This window comes from Apium graveolens, chromosome 3 (assembly GCF_009905375.1).
Source record: "Apium graveolens cultivar Ventura chromosome 3, ASM990537v1, whole genome shotgun sequence".
Classification (NCBI taxonomy): Eukaryota; Viridiplantae; Streptophyta; class Magnoliopsida; order Apiales; family Apiaceae; genus Apium; species Apium graveolens.
The window spans coordinates 100,967,918-100,975,225 of record NC_133649.1 but is presented as its reverse complement, the minus strand read 5'-3'; the positions used below and the strand labels follow the sequence as shown (position 1 = coordinate 100,975,225).

Here is a 7,308-nt window from a genome sequence, read left to right as displayed (position 1 = left end):
GTGTCACTGGGAAGTGTTCCAGGTTGACGATTGAGCACTGCATTGGCTATTTGACCGATTTGATTTTCCAAGGTCTTGATAGAAACCGCCTGACTCTTGCATAACAGCTTAAGTTCCTCAAAATCAGCACTAGTAGGTGCAGCTGCACTTCCCTGTTGAGGATATGATTGCCTTTGAGCATACTGTTGTGGTTGCTGGAATCTAGGTGGATTGAACTGTTTACTCACACCTTGCTGATATGGTGGCTGAATAACATTCTGATTATTACCCCAGCTGAAATTTGGATGATTTCCGTTGTTAGGATGATAAGTAGCTGGCACAGGCTGCTGTTGTCGCTAATAATTATTCACATACTGAACAGATTCGTTGACGAGAGAACACTGATCCGTAGCATGAGAACCTGCACAACGCTCACAGACCATAGCTATTTGATTAACTCCATATGTAGCTAGAGAATCGACTTTCATAGACAATGCTTGGAGCTGCGCTGCAATAGCGGTGGCTGCATCGACTTCCAGAATACCTGCTACCTTCCCAGACATCATCCTCTGAGTTGGGTTTTGATGCTCATTTGCAGCCATAGTCTCTATAAGATTATAAGCCTCAGTATAGCTTTTGGCCCACAAGGCGCCTCCAGCTGCTGCATCGAGCATGGGCCGAGATTGGGCCCCCAAACCATTATAGAAACCAGTGATCACCATCCAATCGGGCATTCCATGATGTGGACACTTTCTCAACATTTCCTTGTAGCGTTCCCAAGCTTCACACATAGATTCTGTAGGTTGCTGCGCAAACTGAGTAAGAGCACTCCGCATAGCAGCAGTCTTTGCCATTGGATAAAACTTCACCAGAAACTTTTGCGCAAGATCTTGTTAAGTAGTGATGGACCCAGCTGGTTCAGAATGTAACCAGTCCTAAGCTTTATCCCTCAGTGAGAATGGGAAAAGCCTCAGCTTGATAGCCTCATCAGTCACGCCATTATACTTGAAAGTACTGCAGATCTCGACAAAATTCCTTATGTGCATGTTGGGGTCTTCAGTCGCAGCTCCTCCAAAAGAAACAGAATTCTGCACCATCTGAATAGTGCCCGACTTGATTTCAAATGTGTTAGCTTGAATAGCTGGATGAAGAATGCTTGACTGAATGTCATCAATTTTAGGCCGAGAAAAGTCCATAAGAGCTGGATCGGCCTGAACAATACGATCACCCATGATTACTGGTTCTTTCTGCTCAGTTCCTGAATCCGAATCTTCAAAATCTATCTTCTCCGGAATATCAAGAAGTTCGTCTGTCTCCTCAGCTGTATCTAAAGTCCTCTTGCGAGTACGAGAACGAGTTTGCATAAACGCTTGCTAAAGTACCTGAAACACAACCAGAAATAATAAGTAACAAATACGTCTTAATCACTGAGTCCTAACGACCAATGATGGTAAGTACATAAACTAAACAAATACGCCGAGTCCCCGGCAGCGGCGCCAAAAACTTGTTAGGGCGGAAACACGCGCTAATAATACACGCAAGTATACGCGTTCGCAAGTAATATAGAATACTTTCTAGTTCGTTCCCACAGAGACTCAGACTAATTATTGTTCAATTAAACTCACTCACCAATGTATAATTACTTCTCAATGTTAAGACACTAACACTTAGAATTGTTGACTAAATATTAACTACAATTAACTACTTAATTAACCACTTAATTAACACTTCGAATTAACAATATTAAAACACTCATGAGATCACAACTTCATTACTACTTCCTTCAATAGTTATTGTTATTACCCTTATCCTGCAACAGTGATGATATTAATTGAATAACACGAAACTGATAAAAGCCAACTTTCATTGTACTAATACCATTCTATCAAGCATCCACAATTAAGATAGAAGTTGAATAGTCATCAATTATATTGAGTCCCTATATGTCTACAGAAATTGACAACATAATGATTTAAGCACAAGTTATTCCTTTTGATTACACAAGGCGAATAAAACGGTTAGAGTTACCCACTAATCATGCACATCATACATGAACCTATGCTAGCATGACAAGTTCTAAATCTCGAGATCCACCGTCGCTTCACAAGAGATTAACACCCTATCTTATATGTTCGCGACGCACATAAGACGAATACGCACAACCAATACTAGATATCATACAATCATCACACACTAAAGTATTAAACAATTAACTACAGAATTCCATTGTAAATCCGTTACGACCCCATGATCACGATTAGCCCATGATAGCACTTATCGCCATCATGGGTTCATATGAAAACATGATAAACAAACACAAGAGAATAATAACTAAACTAATTATATTAAACCAGAGTACGTCACAAGAGTAAATAGGTTCAAAAGCAAGAAAACTAGCATCCAACGTTATAACGAAATAAATAATCACAAGAAAATATGCTTCCTCTTCGTTGCGGTGTGCTAAAACGGTCTTCTTCCTTATCTCCTTCGCTCCTTGCTTAATACTGCGATCCAATCTTGTGAAAACGTCTCCAAATCTACTTATATAATAGTCCCATAAAACTCAGATTACATAGAATTTGGAAGCCAAACAGAAGTAGAAGTTTTAAACAATTTATCTTTTTTCCCGACCCTGCGCGGCCGCTCAGCATAGCTGAGCGGGCGCTCATCTTTCTGCGCGACCGCTCAGCATAGTTGAGCGGGCGCTCAGCTTTCTGCGCGGCCGCTCAGCATAGCTGAGCGGGCACTCTGGACCCTATTGGAAAATTCCTGAGTTTGCTCCGTTTCTTCGCTGTAATCTGCCCCTTTCTTTTCTCTCGCAATGCTGAACACATGCCAAGGCTTATTCTTGATGATTACTCCTCTGAAATGCAACTAATACCCTGAAATGCACAAACACTAGAAAAACACATCAAATACACAAAATACTTGATTTCAAGACACCAATTTAAGCTATTTTAAGACGTTCTAAGTGGTATAAAATGCCACTTATCACGAATCCCCCTCGTCGGGATAATTGGACCCATCTCCCTCTCTCCGTGAATCATATTATACTTAACTGTAGAGAGACATAAGAAGAGCAACCTAGTCCATCTTGAGTCAAAACCCATCTTTATCATCAAAGCTTCCACAAAATTCCATTCTACACGATCATAGGCCTTACTCATATCAAGCTTTACTTCCATATACCCTTCCTTTCGAATGCGCTTTCACTTTAAATAATGAATCATTTCAAAAGACACCATAATATTATCCGAGATGAGACGACTTGGAATGAAAGCACTTTGGTTCGGGGAAATTACCTTATCAAGAAGAGGTTTCATCCTGTTTGCCAAGACCTTTGAAACTATTTTATAGGCGACATTACATAGAGCAATTGGTCTCAGATCTCCCATATTCACTGGCGACTTATTTTTTGGAATTAAAACAATATTTGTCTCATTTAACTCTTCTGACATCTGGCCAGTATCAATGAAATCTTGAACAATTTTAATCACATATGTGCCTACTATACTCCAATACTTTTGAAAGAAACCTGGAGTCATTCCGTCAGGCCCTGGAGCCTTATCCGGATTCATTTGAAAAAGTGCATGCTTCACTTCCTCTTCATTCACTGGTCCGAGCAGCTCCTCATTTAACTCTGTAGTGATTGAAGGTTGAATATGCATCAAAATTTCATCCCACTGGTTACTAGATGCTGAGAAAATATGGGTAAAATAATCAATAATCACATTATCTAACCCATTGAACCAGTCACACCACACCCCCTAATCATTTTGCAGCCTATTGATTTGATTGTTTTTCTTTCGTTCACTTGCCGAAGCATGAAAAAACTTATTATTTTGATCTCCATACTGCAACCACAATTGTTTTGAACGTTGGCGCCAGAAAATTTCTTTTTGAGTCAAAACTTCGTTTAGCTTGTTTTGTTCATCCGCATATAGACGAACAGAAGTGCTATCCCTACGATTTTTAAGCTGTTTCAGACGATACTTGCACTCACGGATTCTGCTAGAAAAATTTCCAGTCACTTCTTTTCCCCACACGCCCAACTTAGCTTGACACTTCATTATTTTCTGCCTGTACCCCAACTCTGAATTTGATTCCTAGCAGTCCAACACGATATCTCTGCACATGGGCTCCCTGAGCCATGCGTTCTCGAACTAGAACCTCCAGCAACCTGAGCTCTATTTGTTTTTGTCAATATCTAAATATATTGGTGAATGATCTGACGTTGAAATCTCTGTATTAGATAGAGTTGCTTCACTGTAGCAATCCAGCCATCTCTGAGTGACTAGAGCACGATCTAGTCTAATCTCAACCCAAGAACTCGTTCCCCTGGATTTTTCTCAAGTAAAAGGGTTACCCAACAAATCAAGATCGATGAGATTACACTCTGAGATTACCTCACAAAAGCCTTTGATCAGCCATTCTGGATATCTCCTCCCTCCTCTCTTGTCTTCCTGAGACGTAATATTATTCATATCCTCGATTATGCACCATGGTAAGCTAGACTGATGATTAAGAAGCCTCAACAAATTCCAAGTATTCCTCCTAAGTAATCTGTTTGGATCCTCATAAAACCCCGTCAACCTCCAATCCTCCCTCCCTTCAATACTAACTACACCATCGATATGATTTTTGGAGAGGCTACTGAGATTAAAATCACCTACATTTTTTCAAAGTAATGTTAGACCACCACTTCTCCCTTCCACCTCGACTGTAATTGAACCTTCGAAACCAATCATTCTTCTGCATCTATCTACCATATCTTTGTTGCAAAGAGGTTCGCAAAGGAAAATTAATCTGGGTTGCTTTTGGACAACGATATCCATAAGGAACTGAACAGCCCGTGGGTTCCCAAGCCCACGGCAGTTCCAAGATAAAGTACTCATTGTTCTAGGCAGACCCCAGCTTTGAGGCTTGCCTCTTGTACATTTTTTGGAAGTCCAGTAGCACTAATTTGGTTGACCCTAGAACAATCATTGGGCCGCTTCCTTTTTGGATCATTAAACACATACTCAGTTTCCTCGTTCAATGAGTTATCATTATTCACGCTTTTTGAATTTCGAGTTTCCCTCCTCTTATCTTCCTTCATATCACCAGGTTCCTGATTTTCAGCATTCCTTCCTTCATTTGCGTTAACCCGTTCCTTGATTATAGGATCGTATCCATCTCTTCCTGAAAATCCGTTTATGTCCATCTCTGTGACATTTCTGTTCCGATCGCCGTCGACCACCATAGGCTGACTTGAAACTCCCGTTCGCAACCATTTAAACCCAATAAGAAATGACTGTCTTCTTGGCATAGCTTTCATCCAGGGTCCATACGGTTTCACAATCTCCTTCATCGGTATGTCAAACACCTTTGAACATAATTTTTCAGCATGACCAAGAATACCGGAAATAAAACAAAATATGGGATCATGTTCATATTTAAAATTTATCCAAAACCACTCGCCACCTGCTTTCTTAATCTTCATTCGCCTTTTCAACGGAACATCCAGATCTATTCTTACCCGAATACGCAAATACTCGCGCCACACTCCTACAAAATTATTCCTATCAGATTCAATGAATTGCCCAATATAATTGCCAACATCCTTACAAACTCTTCCAGACATAAATCCTGGTTGAATGTCATGGAGTTGAACCCAAAAATCCAATTTGTTTAGTCGAACCAAGCGTGGATTGTCCCCCTCCTTCAGTCGTTCAAATACAAATTGCATCCTGTCAAATGTCCAGGGACTGCCTTCAATTACCCTGAAGATATCCACCTCATGATAAAACTGAAAGAGAAATCGGTTTGGCTCCAGACTTTTAATGTAAACGCCTTTTCCTGGCTTCCATAATGTAGCCATAGCATGTTGCATCTTCTCGAATCAATGGCTCTCTCAGTTAGAAACCTCCTTATCAGGCACCAACGAGTATCGATCCCTCCATCTAGGATTTCCTCTGCTTCATAGGCTATCCCTCCTGATTCCTCCTCTTCAAGGCTTATTGCTGCATACTGCTCTGTCAACTCCTCCATGATAATATGCTTAGTATAAAATGAATGAATGGAACAGAAAAACAACATTAACAATAGAGAGAACAACCATGTCAGATGACATGAACTTTTAGTCTATAAGCACAATTAGTATAGTTACATAATTTTTAGTTGTACATTAAAATTCGTAATTATTCTTATCAAAACTTGTACTATCTTGGTAGTATATATTTGGTGAAAGATGACCGACAACCTTTCTAACTGTTTCGCATGCCCCAGAAATTTAGGTCCAGTTAAAAGATCTAGCACCACACTTTATTGAACGTACCTAAACATCTTTATATATATCTCAAATCTAACATAGTTGTGAAATAGATCACATCAACTTAATTAATTATACTATTAACCATTTATGTAAACCATTGTCGAGAACAATCAATTATAGAAAAAGAAAAAGAAAACATCCGCGCTTAGTTCAAATATTGAGTTTTTTTTAGTGCAATCTTAAAGTTCTTACATACTTCTTCCTCTCATTTTCTACATTTCAAAATAGTAATTTTTTATAATATACAAATAAACTACATTTACACACATCCATTATTTTATTCAATCATACTCATTATATACATTACAAATTTATCGGCCTCACCATTTTATGCACTTTATATTTTTTTTACTAAATTACATTTTTTGTTAATCACCGTGCCAAACCTCCGTGTAATGAATTAAATGGGAAGGAAGGAATATATTTTATTTTTTAATCGGATTGTCTAATGTGGGTCAATGAGCACATGTTAAGCACTATGAACTATAAATGGAGCACACTAAAAATTATAAATTTAGAGCATTTTGAATTGAATGGTGTAGTTATTCCGAATGTAGGAGGTCAATCACTATTAAAAGGTGCAAACCAATCAAAATAATTCAAAATTATAAAAATTTGTATTTATTGTGTACACGAGCACACCATAAAAAATCGTTTCTTAGTGATCTAACAGTAAATCGTAATATTTATAGAAAAAATTAGTAAAAGTATAAATTATTATGTAATGTACTGACTTGAATATCGAAAAATATATACGTATTTTTTTAAAAAAAATTGAAAAGAATTTCCTATTATACAAGTTTCAAATTGTGATGGGAGCTTATCAAAATAAAATATGTGCTTGACAGTTCATGGGTCCCGTGTTTCAGCAGTAGTCTATTGTTTCAGGGAGCTAAGGTCCAAAATATGGAAGAAACAAGCTCCAGTAAAATTAGCGAGCCTAATACTATATTGGGGTTGTCATAGTTCCACAAATTCTTGGTTGTTCAGCGTCATGACTTTTTTCATGGCATCAT

General features: G+C 38.5%; 1 non-coding gene across 1 annotated transcript; it reads left to right on the top strand.

Annotated features, from left to right (window-relative positions):
- The first annotated feature begins 711 nt into the window (after positions 1-711).
- Positions 712-815, top strand: LOC141715912 (small nucleolar RNA R71). The gene has a single exon (XR_012572654.1). It is a non-coding gene; the product is annotated as a small nucleolar RNA R71 (small nucleolar RNA).
- The last annotated feature ends 6,493 nt before the right edge of the window (positions 816-7,308 follow it).